Consider the following 19206-nt stretch of genomic DNA (forward strand, 5'->3'; position numbering starts at 1 on the left):
ACTTTAATTGACCATTTAAAACTGTTATTATCAGTTAAGAATAAATAAGCACATTAATTAGACGATTTTTCTCCTCAGAAACTCAGCCATCGATATAGTTCTTTCTCAAACTGGGTCTAGATTTCGGATTATCGTTGCCAGGCAACCGCGCAGTCCTGATTGACCTCCTCCGGGGGTATCCTAGCAACGAGTAAAGGGAAGTGGATTCAAGTAAACAGAATAAAATGGGATGCCATTAGAAAACGAACGCGTTGCAAATTGATCCTCCCAGGTAAACCGCCGGATATTAGCAGTACCATGGAGTAATTAGATTTAAGGATAACGTTTACAACTTAAGAGTTGCGCTTTTGTGAAATGGCAGCAAGTGGAAAAATGGAAGTTACGCTTTCTCGAAAGAAGTGACAGTCATAATTTTGCTTGCGTCCTGTTAGAACATTAACGCACTTTTTTTTTAAATTACTGACTGATCGTTTCGTTAAAAAGAGTGCAAATCAAGTGCAATGAATAGAAGACTTCTTCATGTAATGACTGCAAGAAATATCTGAAGAAATCGGGGTTTGAAATGATTTATAAGAATGCATAAATATTGATAACCACAAGAAAAAGGTGCATTTAGAAAACAAACTGACTGTAATTATTTTACTTTTCTGAAATAAAGTTGCAATGAATTTGAACGATTGTGCAAAAATAGAATCAACAACAGTGTTTAAATCGTTTTAGTGGAAAAAAGGATATTTTGAGAGAATATATTATTAATCCAAATATTTTAAACAATCACCGAAACTTTATTTAAAAATATTTCAAGAAAATCTAGCGTTAAAATGACATAATCAAAAGTTTTTACTTTTGCTGAAATTAAATCATAAAATTATTGCATTTTAAATTGCATTATAAATAGCTCTCATTGCAATCAAATAACTTTACCTTAACTAGTTCCATTCAGTTGTAAACAAATCATAATGCAGTAGATCTGTTTCAAGTACTGTATTCTAGTCTAGCAATATTAACAGTCTTCATTTTAGTTTAATACCCATTTCAAACCTGCTGTCATGGGCTGTATAACATCCACTGCAGCAAAGTCACCTCCAGAATTGTGCGTTCCAGAACCAATCCAAATCAACAGTAAGTACTCTTTTAATTTAATTCTTCCATGTGTGTTTAAATGAATTTCACTTGACACATATAGCTTACCAGTTGAATTATGTATTATTTAACCTATGAGTTTTAGCTAATTTTTTTTTTACTTTCTCACGTTATTCGATTTCAAACAAATGTTTTACTTGGACTGTTATTTCTTTAAATCATGAACTTCGAATTACATTTATCTGAAAGCGGTAAAAAATAAGGAAATTTAGAAATATTTAGATCAAAATTTGATGAATTTTTGTTTTTGAACATCAGCTGATCTTCCGATGAACATAACAGCTAAATCAGAAAATATCAATAAATTTAAATTAAGTGTTGTTTCTTATTCTTTAAACAATAAACGTTAAAAATTCATTAAAATTCATTGCTTAATATTATTTTGTAAGTACCTTGGTGTTTATTTTTAGATATATTTTTTTTGACAAAGGCTTTCTCAAGTAATGAAGAAATACGCAGTTTTAGAATAGAAATTTGAAATAATTGATGGCGAAACTTAGTTTCTACTACTCATTAACTTTACCAAATCTTTCCTTGTTTCTTGACATTAACTTTTAGCATCATTTTTAATTTTGCGAGAAGTTTGAACAGTGAGTAATCATTATTTAGATTTTTATATGCTCTGTGTTAAAAAATAAATTAATAATATGACAGATAAAAATTAACTAAAATGAATTTTTCATTAAAATTTAAAATTTTAGTTAAAGTATTCTGCATTTCCGAATTTGAGAAAAAATAAAAAGAAACGAAACTAAAATTGAGATTCGATTTTTATTTCTTAAGCTCTATGCTAACTTTATTCACAACAAAAATTTTATTGATTGAATCTTGCAGTTTTATTTTCTAATAGAGAAAAGAAAAAAAAAAAAAAAAAAGACATCGTTTATCCAGACAAAAATGTACCTCAGCTAGGTTATAAAACAATTGCTTTAAAATATTTTACGTTATTAAAAACATTTTACGCTATAAAAAACATAGGATTTTTTTAGCTACGTTTTATTTTTTTAATTCTGAAGGTGATACGAGTTACAATATGAGTTACATTATAAAAAATATCCCACGCCCTAATTCTGAATTAATTTTTATTATTTAAATATTAAGTTAATACTATGGTTATTGCCGCAGCTTTAAAGGGTTACAACTCACTCAGTTTACGCGACTCAACATTCTACACATTTTCTGTTTAATTCTCTTCCGCAATTTATGTAGGCTTGCATAATGTTGTTCTTAAATGGTTGTATTCCTTTCTCTAAAGTTCAACAGGAAATCTCTTGACCATTTCGAAACATGGATCATCTTCTTGATTGATTGCTACATATTTACTTTTCTTGATGTCGTTTCACCCGGTTTTCTCCATTCCATCAATTCTTTGTTCAACAGAGGATCTGCATAGGGCCATTGTTCATTACCAGTTACGATTGACAGTAAAAAATATTTCTGATTTGCACTGTAATACTTCAACAACTTCACACAGCAAACGATAATTTTTAGCCCAAAGGGCATTAGCCGAGAAGGGCTATTAATTTCGTTTTGGCATTTTGCGTTGATTTACTATAAACGGCGAATCACTTTTTAAATAATTGCACCAAATATTAGAACCCTGTATTATATTTAAAGAAATTAAATAATGAAGAATCTGAATAAGTGTATATATGTTTCTCGCACTGTGATAAAACAACGGTACCTATAGCCATCAAATTTTGAATAACGTACGTCTCCACCCGAATATGGGCATCTGGAAGCCCAAATTTGGAACTTGTTTTATTATCTATCTCATATTTTGTAAAGCATTTATAAGTTTTTGATTAAGAAACTGAGCAATTTCAAAGCGAGCAATGGCAATACTATACGAAAAAAAAAAAAAAATCCCATCTCCAGCGCGCGAGACTGTGTAACGTAAATTCGAAAGATATACTTTTTAAAATATTTTGTGCTACTGCTGTTGAATTGAATTTCATGGTTTAAGTGTGAAGAACATGATATTTAGTAAATAAAAGTAACACACAAAACGTTAAAAAAAGCAACCCTTTGGGTGTAATATAAAATCTAAAAGCTTTCGGATTTTTTTAAAAATTTTATTTATTTATTTACTTTGAACTTCTAAAAGAAGTCGTGGTATCAGTCTTACAGAAGCTTTGAGTCTGTACTTATGCGAAGGTTTTCATGCAGAATACGACGCAGAAACAGTTTTTTTAGATAATCTTGTTACGATCTCTTTCACTTTCAGTCTTTTGTCACTCAATATTTCCTCTTGGACACGAGCAGTATTTTCTGATGTAAAAGCTAAAGAAAATCGATTTTCATGAGAATTACCTTATACAATTTTTAGGCTATGCTAAATTTTTTTATCCATTATTTCACAGTAGAACAGAAGAAAGACGAATCATCATACACATAATTCAAACATTGTTTTTTATTTCAGATTTTCTTTAGTCAAACCTTTAATCATAGAACATTATTCAGTTTTAAACATTTAAAAATAGATAAACAATTTTTTATATTGTGAAACCTGAGATTTTTGAATCTGCCTACGTACTAATATTGAGGTTTAAATCCTGCTAGGGTAGTGAATGTAAAATTCCGTGTAGATGGATGGCTTTCAACTCTTTGCACATGAAAATTCGGGCCAGCTCTTCATCTATTCGATTTCAGGTTGGACACATAGTGGAAGAAAACGAGTCAATGTACAAGTAAGAGGGTCATATAAACAAGAAAATACAGCTAATTCATGATATTTTGGGGAATTTTGAAATTTCAAGGCCAAAGCCGAAACTTTTGGAGAGTTAAATTAATTTCATATTTTTGTTTATTTTGACTTATTTTGTAGTTTTTGAATCATTTTTTAAAAATTTCAGTCAATATTTTAGTACTTAAATCGCTTTTTTTTTTAATTTGCCCTCCGCTATTTGTTTAATAAAGGGAAGAAATCCATTACTTGATTTTATAATTATTAAGAAATATGAGCCACTGTCAGGATACTAACAAAATAAAAGGTATTGCTTATAAACGAAATTATCTATTGCAAGCGATGTCGGGAAATAAAGGCACAGATACATCTTTAATAATTAACCTTTTTATTAAATAAACACAGTCACTTCGCAAAAGTCGTAACAAATTTTTTTCCGTGTTTTTTAGTATATTTCGAACAGGTTATGTCTTACATCTTTAATTTTTTGTTACTAATTTTTAAATTTAAAAAAATCTATCGTAACTGCTTACCTTTAAATTGATTTCATATTGTTGCGTGCGTACGGGGTCATAATAGATTGAATGTAAAGTCCGATAAAAAAGTTAATTTATTCTTATCACGACAAATATAACAAAACACTGGAATTTTCCTTAAAGACATTTTTAAATATCACAATATCACGCAATATAATCAGTAGTTATATTTTAAACTACTAAAATGCGCAATCCGAAGCGCAGAGAAAGCTAATCCGATCTCACCGCGAATTCGCTACAATCAACAACAACAACAGTTATCTAAACAACTGAGCTGAGATATCTCTCTCCGGCTTTTTAAAGCTTTTCAAATCAGCCTCGCGTGAGAGTTCTAGAAGTTTCTGGAAAGTAAAAAAAAAGTAGAACTTCGGTTACAGCTAACATAGTAGTCAATTGCACTTATTCAATTTAAATATAAATTACGAGATATCTATTTATTAATGTTAAATGCACGTGCTCTTGCATTTTTGCTTTTCCGGTGTAGCGTTTTCTTAAAATTTGTTACGCGGTGCATTGCACGGGGAAATAAAACAATTTTAATTATAATTCTACTAAAAATATTTAACTAAATGCAAAATTCGTGAGAATATGTTAATTTTAAATCTACTTACAAAAATGAGATTATAGTGTATTTCTAATCTTATATTTTAAAATTTTTTAATACATTTTTAACGTGTTTAAACTTTAATTTAAGCTCTTTGAGGTTTTACAGTGTCATATGAAATTTTCAGACTGCAATTAAATTGCAGTTTTTAAATATCGTTCATGTTTATATTAATTCGTTGGCTGATTTTAATTAAAGCAAATAATCGCACTAAAGTTATCTGCCAAGACAGATATTCCTTCGTGGACGGCCTTTAAAAGAGAAAATAATTTGTGTTCACTTTAGACATGAGAAAAATCATGCTACAGGTTTACTTGGCTACAGGTTTCGTTGGATTTAAATGTAGACAAAATTCAGTTTTAGATTATTATTGGTTCATAGAATCTAAGGTCGAATCAATCTAATATTGAATTTTGCCAAATGAAAATGAAATGTTCTTAAATTTTATCACACCAATTTGCATTTAAGAATTCAAGCTGGCATACTCCCTTTTAACACACATATATACGTATACAAAGGAATATCAGAAAATCAGTTTTTTATTTTTTTATTCTAAGGAAAAGTTTTGCTTGTTGAAGCAACTGTACAAAATCGTTTTCAGAATAATGAACTTCTCCTTATGTATGGAACTGGCATTTTATTTTTGAAAATGTATTCAAGTGTTCAACATAAATGTTTATTGTAGCATTATTAAGCATATATATATATATATATATATATATATACATATATATACTCAAATTTTCGTTTTTCATAGTGATAATCAAAAAATCAAAATGATCTGAATTTCTTTTATATTGCAATAATTTTTATTGATTTTTAATTGACTGGATACGAATTAAATTTATATTTGGTTACATCATTCAGTTTAATTTAATTTTATGAATGAATAAAAATTTAAAATTCAGATTATAAAAGTCGTTGATTTTTATAATTTTTTGATAATGATCATATTTTCCAGTCCTTTCTCGACAGAAATAATGTATTATGAATATGCATATCTGAATATGCCATCAGAGTGAACAACTGTCGTCAGACTATAGGACTGACTGTTTTTTAAGCGCCTTTCTAATGTAAACTGACGTAATTTTATTATATCTAAAGATTTCAAGCTAAACAGATACTGATCTTGAAAATTCACGCTTAATAAAGTTACACTTTTTTTAATAGTTATAGCAAATCATGCGAGAACCTAAGAAAAAGATACTTTCGAAGATATTTTCTTATGGTAAATTGGCTTGTATTTAAGTTACACATGTGCAAATTACAAAAAATGCGTAAGCAGCCAATTCGTCCACAAGACTGGAATCCAGGTCCATCTATAAATGTCTTATCCATTCAGCTACTTGTTTTTTGGTTCATCTGATTGCAACAAAGCATTCGAGGGCTATCTGCCTTCGTGGTAAGCGGTCCAAGGTAAATTAGCTCGTATCCATGTTACACTTGGTTAAAACCACAAAAAACGCTTATGCAGCCAGCTCGTTCCCGTAGAACCTAAACCAAACTACCAGTATCGCTCAGCTACTAGTAGGTGCTTATTGAAATTCCTTCATTGTTTTTACGCCAGATACAACTTGGCGTAAAAGGGCTCGTAAACCTCAATATAAACATGTAATTTTGATCATATATACCAGCCTATAAAAATTGCAACCATAAAACTTCATCTAAAAAAAAAAAACTTTTAAAGAAATTAAACTTGTTCATACAAATTTAAAATACCAGATTTATTTTTAGCATCATGACTAGAAAAATGAAATTCTGTATTAAGTTACGAAATATGTAGAATGTGAAACAGCTTTCATTTATTAAAATAATGCCGCAAATGTTTCTAATTATCAATTAAAACTACTATGAATTAAATACATTTCAAATGATATTCAATTCGAAAGAGTGCTTTAAAAAAGGCAACTATTCCTTTTCAAAACTTTCAGTTTGTTGTAGCAGCTGTAGTAATAAATGATTAGTAAACCCAGTTATTACTTAAAAATCTTTCAGTCTGTTGTAGCAATTGTAGTAATTTGAAAGAGATACTAAAGCTGTTAATAATGCCTTACTTATTTTGTTAGTAAAATTTAGCTACTTGTATATGGCAACAGTAGAAGATATTCAAGTTTGAGAACGATGTAACAACGCGAGGAGAGTCATTGTTTCTTTCGTGACAATAAAGTTTGTTTTCATTGAAACTGATTCTATTGTGTAAAAATTCACCGCAGTTATAGTGTTTTAATGATAGAGACTATCTTTAAATCTATGATGCGAGTCTTTAATTAAAGGCTACTTCGTGCTGAAGTGTGATTTATGATTTTAAGTATTGAAAGCAGAAAAAGTCGGTGATACTTTTTTCTTGTAAGCTTTAACAAAAGCTGTAATACCATTTCAAATGGCAATCCCTTGGAAACAACTATTTCCTGAGCTATAAGGAAAACAGATGAAGGTTCATATGTCTAGAACCAGCAACATTTCTCAGGCCACATGTATGATAATGTTATAAATGCATAGTACTTGATGTAACGGTCTAATAATTTTTAAGAAACTCCTTTAAAAAACAATTGCAAGGCTCAAGAACAGCGAAAATAAATAACTAATTAAGAAAAGCTGCCACAAGTATTGTAGAACTCTTGTATCAGGCGGTAGTTTACTCTAAATGACAGCTTTTGCATTTACTTATAGTTAAGGGGATTATTTTACATTTCTCTGCCTCAGTTAACATCATGTACATAAGACAGTCACACCTTCTAATATCTCACTTTATTGAAGACCTTAAGTTTTAAATAAACTTTGTTAAAAAAAGGGTCCATAGTTTTATTTTGTATGTGAAAATATATATATATATATATATATATATATATATATAACAGTTGAAATGAAGATTCTGAATAAAGTTTTTTGCAGTATAATTAAGAAAGACGGTGTCCTATTACGCATTTGATAACTTTTGATTTTTGATTGATTTTTATAAAGGCAAAGCAAGCAAAAGCCATTTTTCATTTCCAGAATTCTAAGTTTCAATTAAAATTTTTATCTCTTTTCTTCAAGCAGAAATACATCTTCAATAGTTTATTTCTAGAGGAAGAAAACCTGTGTCATATTTTTTCGAGTGGAACTTTCCTGGTGGAATGCCTAAAGTCAATTAATTTGTGAAATAGGATGCAGTTTAAGCTTGCAAGAAAGCTGCAATTCAGATTACATTATTTTGGAAAACAAGGATTTCTTGGAGAGTTTAGTTTGGAAATAACATTGTTAATTTACTGGAAGAAAAAAATGCAAAAGTAAATACACTGGCAGAAAAAAATTAAAGAAACAACTACAAAAACTTAATTTATATTAATTGAGATCCAATAAAAGGTAGTCGGTTTGTTGTTCAAAGTCAACATTATGACGTAGTCTAATGTGATTCTCCTTCGCTAAGGAAAAATAAGCAATTTCCCCCCCCCCCCGGCTATTTTGCCGCATTTTGCGGCACTTGTGGTCGGGCTTCTTATTAAGGTTCTAATTTCAAGAACTGTAGAGTAGCTGGATAAAATTCTCGTGTGCGGAAGATGGAACACCTCAATGAAAAAGCATCTGACGGATGGTGAGAAACTGCCTGTAGTCAGGAGAATAAAAGTAAAACAGACACTGACACAAAATTGTAAGGAATTAAATGTAGCCAAAAGCATTATGTCGAGATTATGGAAACGGTTTAAAGACATTGATAATATATGCAGGCAGCCAGGTCAAGATCGTAAATGTGCCACAACAGACTCTCAGGACCGTAATCTGGCAGCGATAGCTAAAAAAATTAGACAACTCATGCCAGCGCAGATTGCAAGGGAGTTTCCTGCAACTCAGGTGCTCGACTTTCCAAATATATTTTGAGTGACAGACTGCATACAAGAGGAACTGTTGCAAGAAAATTCACGATTCGTGTCCTACTAATTCGGACTACGAAATGCGTCCGGTTACAGCAGTGGAGACATAATCATGTTTGAAGTACCACAGACTGGGGCCGAGTTCTCTTTGCTTATGAGTCTCGTTTTAGTTTCAAGATTCTGGAGAATCAATCTAGAGGAATTCAAGATTTCAATCTGGAGGAAAAACACACATAATATGCCTGAACACGACGTGAAAGGCATCGGTACAAAGGTGACAGAATCATAATTTGGGCGAATATAATTCTGAATGGCAGCACTAACGTGTACATTTTTACCAGTGGAACTGTCACTGGTAAAAATGTACAAATTAGTGTACTGATCAAGAACCTCATATCTGTGCTGAAAGATACAGAGATGAGGTTCTTGATCTTTATGCCAAGTTGCTTAGGGGATGCAAACGGTAAAACTTCCTCCTAATGGACAATATTGTTTATTCCCATCTTGCTGCTCTAGTGACCGATTATCCTGAGGGCAAAAGAATCCAGCGGAGGTAACCACATGTTTTTCAGGTTTAAATCCTATAGAACAGGCGTCCTCAACCACGGGAAATTTTCATACTTTCAGGGACGAATACAATCACACTTTTATTCATACGTTGGATATTTTAGTTTATGAATATAAAAACATACTTTTAATCACATTTTTTATATTTATCATTTTCTGCACTATTCCTTGTTTAATTTAAAACCAAATTAAAAATAAAGTAAATTTCAATAAATGCATATGTATTTTTCAAGTTTTTGAAGGGACAGGGGAATGATCATCCAGCAATTGTGAAAGGGGTGCGTGAGCGAAGAAAAGGTTGAGAACCACCGCGATAGAACATGTGTGGGAGGCGCTAGGACGCTAACTTGCATCACTGCAGCTTCCAACCTAGCACACTCTATCAGCTTCAAAGCGTTATTCATCGTGAATACACTTTATTAATGCAGAAACTCTTGGCAGTCTAAGACACAGCATGAAAAATCATTGTAAAGCATGCGTTTCGGTCAAGGGTGACATAACATCTTATTGATTTTTTCTATGTACGTGTAAAATATTCTAACACATACCTTTCCCTACACCATTTTATATCATGTTTTCTGTGTTGTTATTTAAATGTATGTTTTATAAAAATAGCAAATCTGCATTTTGAGGATATGTCAGGAATAACAAAATACAGATCTCTTTTAAGTTCCATTTCTTAGTTGCAAAATCATTCAGGTAGTATAAATGGATTAAAAAGGGATTTATTTGCGTGACTTCTCTACATATGTATGTATGTATGTCGTATATATATACACACACACACACATATACAGACAGACACATACATACACTCACCCACTTACGCGGCTTAAAATTTCTTAACCAGCCTTTGTTTTCGAAGTCATTAGTCTACTTCCAGTTACAGAACTGTTTTAAACACAAACATTCATGTTTCGACAAAGTTAACTTTTAAGAAAATTAATTTTCGACAAATAGCGAGTGTTAACTGTTAACTGAAAATAACTGTTAATGCGGTCTCCTTGTTCCTGTACTTATATTAAAAAAATTTATACTCGTTCTGAAAAATAAAATTGTGAAATTGTAAGAGATTGACTCTAGTGCGACAAAAGTTGACCAGGATATTTAATTTCAAGATTTGTAGTTTTTGATATCATTTTCAACTTGCTTCGAGGAAACGGTTAATTAAATTAGAACAACTCGAGAAAATAAATTTAAGTCAAGTGTAGCAAAACGTGTGTACAATTTAATAGGCGAAACAAGGAAGTCATGTGGTATCCACATCATACTTTCTCAAAATAATGTTATTATTGCGTCTTAAGTAGTCTCATTTCTTAGCAACCGAAGTTTGCACTGCTGTAGATTTTGAATCAAAACAGTCAGCTTGTAGTATAAAAAAGTAGTTAAACTCAAGTTAAAACCAAATAAAGTTCAACACGAATTCAAACTTAGCTTGACGTTGGTTTTATATTTGTAGAACACTTAATCGATTTCGAGGGAGTTGGGTAGCGACTATATGGACTCCCTCTCAGGCAGCGACTCCCTTCGATTCAACGACTCCCCGTCGAAATCGATTGAGTCTGTTAAACAAACTCCAACCTCAGAAGGACATTACGCTTAATTTTATTTTTGACTTTGACGTGTGTCTTTTTCTTGTACAAAATAAAATATTATTTTGACGTTAAGCGTAGTAATTCCGATTTTTCTCCAATAGGGCACATAAGACACGATTTTTAACATCGTTGCTATTAAACTAGCAGACTAAAAAGTACTTTATAAGTCAACGTTCTTTCCCTCACTTATGCTAATTATACCATCAAGAGTATTTCAATCTCTCAAAGGTAATACTATTAAAATATATCATGTTTTATAAAATTTTATTTACATTTTAGACTTTAAATTATACACTCATTTTGGACAAGTCTTCTATACTTCAGTTATAACTTTATGACAAGTTTTAATTGTATGCAGTTTAAACTGTTTGTAAAGACTGAGCAAAGCGCACGTAAGCTAACACGGAGATACCTCAATATTTTTCCGAAATCACGCTGAACTAAACAATTAAGAAAGAGAACAATGTCGCCAAATGGTCGATAAGTGTGGCGACTTTAAGCGATTTCCTGCGAAATATAGCGACAAAAATTAGTCGCCAAAACTGTTGCCAGCTTGACGATATCTCTCCAGTTTATCGATAAAGCCATTAACTCATTGTTAAATAGACTTACCCCCTGTAATCTTTTTCTTTTCCTCCCACAGCATCTTCTCTTTCAAACATTTCATGTTACATTATACAAAAAATACTATAGTTTAACATTTAATTTCATTAAATTTATTCATATATATATACAATATATAATTTATATGTATACAATATATAAATCCGTAACAATATATAATTTAATATGTAGTGCACTTGGCTGATTTTTATGATTTATCTTATTTTAAAAGTTTTTTAAATTGATTTCAATATACCAGGCAACCCAAATTCAATATACCTCTTTTGTTAAAGAATATATTAATTTAAAAAAAATATTTTTAAATATTTCTAAGACTTCGCTTGTAAATTAAACCAGTTTTCCATTTGTAGGGTTTATATTTATTTTAACTAACATTTATTTTAAGTTTAAACTATCTTTCCTGTCAAGCCTTACTTTCCCCTGGAACTGCCAATGCCAGAATATGTAAATTTGAGTAGAACGCGCAAGCATTCAAATTATCAGCGGAAGTAGTATGATTTAAATAGAAGGAAACAAGTTCGGTGAGGGAGAGTTATTCTTATTTCGCGAGCGCGGAGGTAGAAATCGAGAATTAAAGAACCCCGCGTTGCGGCCTATGTGCTTGGCGGGAAGTAGTTGCAATTGTTCCAGTGAGCTTCAAGTCTGCTGAATTAGCTGCGGCTTTTGTAAAACGCGGTGAGTTAGTTATTTTAGAGAGCCTCGTAGTTAGAATATTATCTTTATTTTCTTTTCAGTTTATTATTTTTATTTTGACTGCCTAGTTGGCACAGTTTGTAAGCGTCAAGAGGACGCAATTGTAATTTAGTACGTTGAATAAAAAGGGACTTAAACCCTTTATAAGACTCTGTGGTTTATACAAGCTTTCACAGTCACCTCTTGGTTGCGTGCTAGTTAGAGGCGCGCAACGTTATATTGGCGCTCGAACACTTATCGAACTGAAAGGGCCGAAAATTGGATGGAAGCCGCTGGACAACACCAAGAAATGACAACGCAGTTAGAAGGATTTGGATACCTGGTCCAGACTTTGAGAGCATCAATCAAGCCAAACGTCTATTTCGACGGAAAAAATTCGGTGGCGGTATTTCTCGAAGGTATAGAAAACCACTTTCAGCTCTACCCTGTGCCTGAAAGACAAAAAGTTGCCATCGCCACATCAGCACTAAGAGGACAGGCCGCGCTATGGTGGAAAAATATAGGCAAATTTCTTCTAGGTGAATTTGGAAGCCCGACGTATACATTTGAAAATTTCAAAAATCGTTAGTAAAGGCCTTCCCCATAGTGAAAGATCGCGCACGGCTGGAAGCCGAGCTATATAGTTTCTATCAACGGGATACAGCACAATTGACGGACTTTATTTTACGAAAAATCAAGCTAACGGATATGCTGTATGGCAAGAAACCCGATGCGGAGATTATTGAAATAATATTACCAAGATTGTTACCCGCTGTCCAAGACTACTTTGAAATTAGAAACCCAACCACATTGCAGGAACTTTTCGAATTGGCGGTGAAGTTTCAAAATCGCAGAATCGCGGAAAGAGCGAGAGGGGAAACATATTCTCAAAGTACCAGAAGGAAGGAGGAAACAAGAAATGGAAATCGCTCATATGGGGGAAAGAACTATCAAGCTAACGCATCGAAACTTGAAGGGCAAGGCCCAAAAAGAAAATTTGAAAATAAGCATCCGCGTACCCAGAAGACACAGATTGAAAGGAAAGCTTTAAACGACTAGAGGGGCCTGTGAAAGGGAGGGTCCAGACCCCGGAAGTTTTAGAAAAACCCTCAAATAGACATCTAAATACAGTCATCGTAAAAAACTCACAGCTACCAATTATACAAGTCCTGGTTGGCGATGTACCAGTAGAAGCCCTCATCGATACAGGAGCAGAAGGAAATTTCATGAGTGAAAAGTTCTTCAAAAAGAATTTTTATAGGATACGACTCTTTAAAACCAGAAATACGGAAATTATAGCGGCGCAAGGAAAAACATGTCACTGCATCGGGAAAGTATCATTAAACATACAGGTAAAAGAGGAAAATCTCAAAGTATTAATTTTTGTGGTGAAACACCTCCAACACTCTCTTATTTTAGGTATGGACTTTTTAAGGGCCGCGAGGGCCAAATTAAATTTTCAAGATAGTTCCGTGGTGCTGGAGATGGACCAGAGGGTGGTGGAACCGGTGGAGACACCTGAATTGGACCTTAGCCATTTGAATGACCAGGAAAGTAAAGCAATACAGCAAGTGGTGAGTAATTTTTCTCATTTGTTTTCAGAAAAACCGGGAAACTGTCAGATCGTAACTCACAAGATTCAACTAAATGCCGAAAAACCTTGTAGGACTAAACCTTACCGCTATGACAAACAAAAAGACGTAATCATCGAAGAACATATTCAGGAGATGTTAAAGAATAAAATAATAACGCCCATAAATAGTGAATACGCGAGTCCAGTCGTATTATGTAGGAAAAAGAACGAGTTTCCTCCTTCGGATAAAAGGGCTTGGAGGTTTGCTATCGATTATAGAAAACTAAATAGCATAACTAAATTCCCAGTTTACCCTTTGCCGGTTATAGACGAGATCATTAGACAGATCAAATCGACAAGATATATGTCTACTTTGGACTTAACGTCTGGCTACTATCAAATAGCTATGAGACCCGAAGATATACATAAAACCGCGTTTATAACAAAATCGGGCACTTATGCATTTTTACGCATGCCTTTTGGGTTGTGTGGGGCCCCATCAACATTCCAGAGAGCTATGGACATTGTTCTAAAGCCTGTCCTAGGAAAATCAACTTTAATTTATCTAGATGATATAATTATAACGAGTAGCACGTTGGAACAACACGTTAATGACCTCGAACAAGTTTTTAAATTATTAAAAGAGGCCGGTCTTACAATTAACGCCTCAAAATGCAAGTTCGCAACTAAAGAACTTAAATATCTCGGTTATAAAATTTCGCAAAAGGGTATAGAAACGCAAGATTCAAAAATAAAAGCTATTAAGAATTTCCCACCGCCCAACACCGCCAGGAAACTTTCGTCTTTCCTTGGACTATGTTCTTACTATCGATCTGTCATAAAAGATTTCTCTAATATTGTTGAACCACTCTTAGTAATCAAAAGAAAAAAGAGTAAATTTACGTGGACAGCGGAAGCTAACACGGCTTTTGAAAGATTAAGAGAAGCGCTTATTAATGCCCCTGTTTTAAAATTCCCTGAGGGGGACGAAAACCTGGAAATTGCGGCAGATGCATCAGACTATGCGGTGGGTGCGGTTCTTATGCAAAATAACCATCCGCTGGCATTTTTTAGTAAAACATTGAATCAAACACAAAGGAATTATACAGCTACAGAAAGAGAAACATTAGCCGTATTAATGGCTGTACACAAATTTCGAGTTTATTTCGGCAAATCGCCAGTAACAGTCTTTTCGGATCATGCGGCGGTTGGTAGACTTTACTCGGGAAAAAACCTAACGCCCAGGTTAATAAGATGGGCTTTAAAACTCCAAGAATATAATATCACAATAAAATATAAACCGGGTAAGGAAAACAATGTAGCTGACGCACTTTCTCGTATAAAACTGGACGATGAAGGTAATGAACTTAAATGCGCTGTGTTGACTTCAAAAATTTTAGATTCTAGAGATACGGTTATTACTGAACTGAAAGCTGATCCTGAATTTAGAAATATCTATGCTTATTTGAAAGACCCCGAAAGCTTTGAGCATACAGATATCGATGTGATAAGAAATAGAGCAAAAAACTATGAAATAATAGATAATTTATTATTCTATACGAAAACAACGAACGAAAATCTTGAGTATAAGCCAGTCATCCCAGCCTCGCTTCGATTAAGCATTTTGAAGGAGTTGCACGAAAAAAAAACAGCGGGCCACCTCGGGGTCAGAAAGACTTTAAAAAGGGTACGCGAGGCGGTATATTTCCCGCAATTATACAAAATAGTAACGGCGTATGTCAGGTCCTGCAATCAATGTCAGTTAATAAATGATATTAATTACAGCCCGGCCGGGTACTTAAATAGCATTCGCGCTACATTTCCGAATGAAATTTTAGGCATAGATCTCCTTGGTCCCTTCCCCCAGAGCGAGTTAAATAAAAATCGTTTTCTTTTAGTAATAGTAGATCATTTTTCAAAATGGATAGAAATTGTTCCACTTAAACGCGCGTCAGCCAAAACAGTCGCAGATGCATTCTTACACAGATACATTTTAAAATACGGTGCACTGATAAAAGTCATTAGCGATAACGGAAAACAATTCATTAGTCAAATATTTGAAAACATATGCAATGGACTTGATATACGCCATATCAAAATGGTTCCGTATAGACCACAGGCTAACATAGCAGAAAGAGTTAATAAAAACATTGTAAAAATAATTCGCAGTTACGTTAGCACACATCACAAGCGCTGGGATGGCTACATAAATGAATTAGCTTATGCTTTAAGAACGGCACATCATGATACTACGGGAAAAACTCCACCAGAATTATTTTTAGGCAGAAAGTTAATTACGCTTTTAGATAAATTATTCTTTGTGCAACAAAGAGAGCAGGAATTTAGACAAAAGGACGTGCAAAAACTAATTGATCAGGCGCTTAAAACTTCGGATACGGCAAGAAATAGACAAAAGTTATATTACGATAGAAAACGCCGTGAAGCAGATTTTAAAGTTGGGGATAAAGTATTGAAACGGAAATTTTCTTTATCAAGTGCCCCAGACAATTTTATGGCAAAGCTAGCTCCAAAGTTTGAAGGCCCCTATGTAATTCAGGAAATCAAAGGAGTAGTCTTATATATTAAAAACGAGAGAGGGGAAATCTGTAAAGCAAGTCACGACCAGGTGAAAAAATACTATAATCCAAATGATTTTGAAATCCTTAAAAGTTTCTTGCAGGACTCAAGTCTAAACGAAATAGAAGGGCCAGAGACTGCAACAACTATTCCACCACCCAAGAAACGGAGAACTGAAGAGAGACCTAGCACTTCTACAACCCGGACGTCGGTATCAAAAAGAAAAAAGGATTTTCAAACTCCGGCGTTTAAGAAAAACAAAAATACAGATGAACCGGGTAAAGAAACCGTGGTAAAGACGAAAACACCACCTACAAAAGATGGCAGGAGAAATTACACATCAAGGAGAACGCGCACACGGCCACAGAGTCAGGTGCCAGCAAGGCCACCGTTCCGGAAACTGAAACGCCAACAGGAGGCACAGAAGTACGAGGAACAGAAGAAATTCAAGGACTCCAGACCGGAGGACGTCAAGACCAGCCGTCCCAGGCAGAAACGCAAAGGCCAACAACCAGACGATTACTCCGTCAAGAGGCCAGCATGTAGAGGACGCAAAAGAAAGATCAACGGGGACGACACGCGGAGATCAACAAGGAGAAGATTGACATCCATGACACCTCTAACTTGGGATCAATTTTGTCAAAAACGGATGACGGAGTTTCAAGCATCGAAAACTCAAAGATAAGTTAAATCCTTCTATATTTTTTTTTTCTCTTTTGTTCCGAAATGTTATGCATAAGTACGAAGTTCTATGTTTTGACGAAAGTCAATATGTCTCGGTTGAGACTTAGTTTTGTTTTACTTTATTTAGCTAAGGCAAAAGTATTATTTTCTTTAAGTGTAAAAGCTAAAAACAAGCATTTTCTGTTGGTCGAAAGACTAATTCTGTTATGTTAAAGCCAAGATTTGGCCGGAGATATAAATAACTTCGTATTCTTGTATGTACTAATAAGAATTTTAGTTCCAGTGCCGCCAGCTTGGCGAAGAATGAGTAAAGTAAAAATTTATTTTCTCTTATTCATTTTATGGTAAATTGTAAAAAGCATATGTATTAAACTTTTGTAAATGTATGTAAATACTTGCATGTTATGTAAAAGTAGAATTTAGTCTAGAAGCATAAAATTGTAGATGCTAAAAGTGAATGCTTAAAAGCAATGAAGTCAAAATTTAAGTATTAAACTGTAAAGTCATGCTTTAGAGCGAAAGCCTGCATGTTTAAAGATGAATGAGGGGGAAGCTAGAATGAAGGTGTTTTGTAGGGTTCTCCACCTACATTTGAATTTTTAAGACTGTTAAAGTAGCTCATTGAGTTGTAGAATGTCGAGTAAGGTGTGTCTATTTGGTTGTTGAATTCTAACAAATCATGGTGGTTAGGGAAAGTGTTGTAAGACTAAAACACGAATATTCCCGTTTGACACCATACATGGTGGAGAGCCAGGGTAAAGTTAAATTAATGCTTGAAAAATTGAATGAATGTGAAGTAAGCAATAACTAAGAAAAACGAATCGTTAAAAACAAAAATTTATTGTGTCAAGAAAGTGTAAATTATAATGTATGTAGAAAGATACTGATACTTATTCCTTCCAGATGCTGGAAGGAAAGACCAAGATTGATTGATGAAGTCCAGGAAAAGTTGCTGTAAGAAGAAAGCTTTGTAACGACTAACAGAATTTTAATTGTTACATAAGATTTTTTTTGTGTAAACGAGGCTTTCGCCAGTTAGTTCAGAATTAGATAAACTTACAACAGGTCGTTTGTAGGACCTGCTTCCAAGTTTTCCAAATTCTGGCAGCGGCAAATGTAGGGTTTATATTTATTTTAACTAACATTTATTTTAAGTTTAAACTATCTTTCCTGTCAAGCCTTACTTTTCCCTGGAACTGCCAATGCCAGAATATGTAAATTTGAGTAGAACGCGCAAGCATTCAAATTATCAGCGGAAGTAGTATGATTTAAATAGAAGGAAACAAGTTCGGTGAGGGAGAGTTATTCTTACTTCGCGAGCGCGGAGGTAGAAATCGAGAATTAAAGAACCCCGCGTTGCGGCCTATGTGCTTGGCGGGAAGTAGTTGCAATTGTTCCAGTGAGCTTCAAGTCTGCTGAATTAGCTGCGGCTTTTGTAAAACGCGGTGAGTTAGTTATTTTAGAGAGCCTCGTAGTTAGAATATTGTCTTTATTTTCTTTTCAGGTTATTATTTTTATTTTGACTGCCTAGTTGGCACAGTTTGTAAGCGTCAAGAGGACGCAATTGTAATTTAGTACGTTGAATAAAAAGGGACTTAAACCCTTTATAAGACTCTGTGGTTTATAAAAGCTTTCACAGTCACCTCTTGGTTGCGTGCTAGTTAGAGGCGCGCAACGTTATACATTTTAACCTGTTTCTATAATCACTGTTCTAGTATGTTTTCAATTTGGGATTTACTCGTAATGTTCTGCACTTATGATATGTCACTAAGTTGAAGCGATTTTATGGTTTGGTTATTTGAAATGTCAATATATTCGAGGGCTATTTGCCTAAGGGAAGGTATGCCTTCGGGGAGCACTTTCTAAGGGAAACAACTCGTATACACGTTACATATGAGGAAAACCACGACAACGCCGATACAGCTAGCCTGTTCACCGGGATTCAAATGTTGGACCGAACTACTAGTATTCAACGACTTCAGGACTTGGCCTTTGGCGGACCTTTTTAGAAGTATTATAAACTATTTTAAATTATATATTATACACTGATAAGCCAAAACATTATGACTACCCTCATAATATTATGTTGCTTCT

At 33.6% G+C, this 19206-nt stretch overlaps 1 long non-coding RNA gene across 1 annotated transcript in view; it reads left to right on the top strand.

Annotated features, from left to right (window-relative positions):
* The first annotated feature begins 201 nt into the window (after nucleotides 1–201).
* Nucleotides 202–19206, top strand: part of LOC146998519 (uncharacterized) — a 60673-nt gene continuing 41668 nt past the window's right edge. Inside the window, exon 1 of the long non-coding RNA XR_015039500.1 lies at nucleotides 202–1122. This is a non-coding gene — a long non-coding RNA (uncharacterized LOC146998519). The remainder of the gene's footprint in view (nucleotides 1123–19206) is intronic.

The sequence above is a fragment of the Stegodyphus dumicola genome, chromosome 2, assembly GCF_044657685.1.
Source record: "Stegodyphus dumicola isolate Sdum_Otavi_A_Nest chromosome 2, ASM4465768v1".
Lineage (NCBI taxonomy): Eukaryota > Metazoa > Arthropoda > Arachnida > Araneae > Eresidae > Stegodyphus > Stegodyphus dumicola.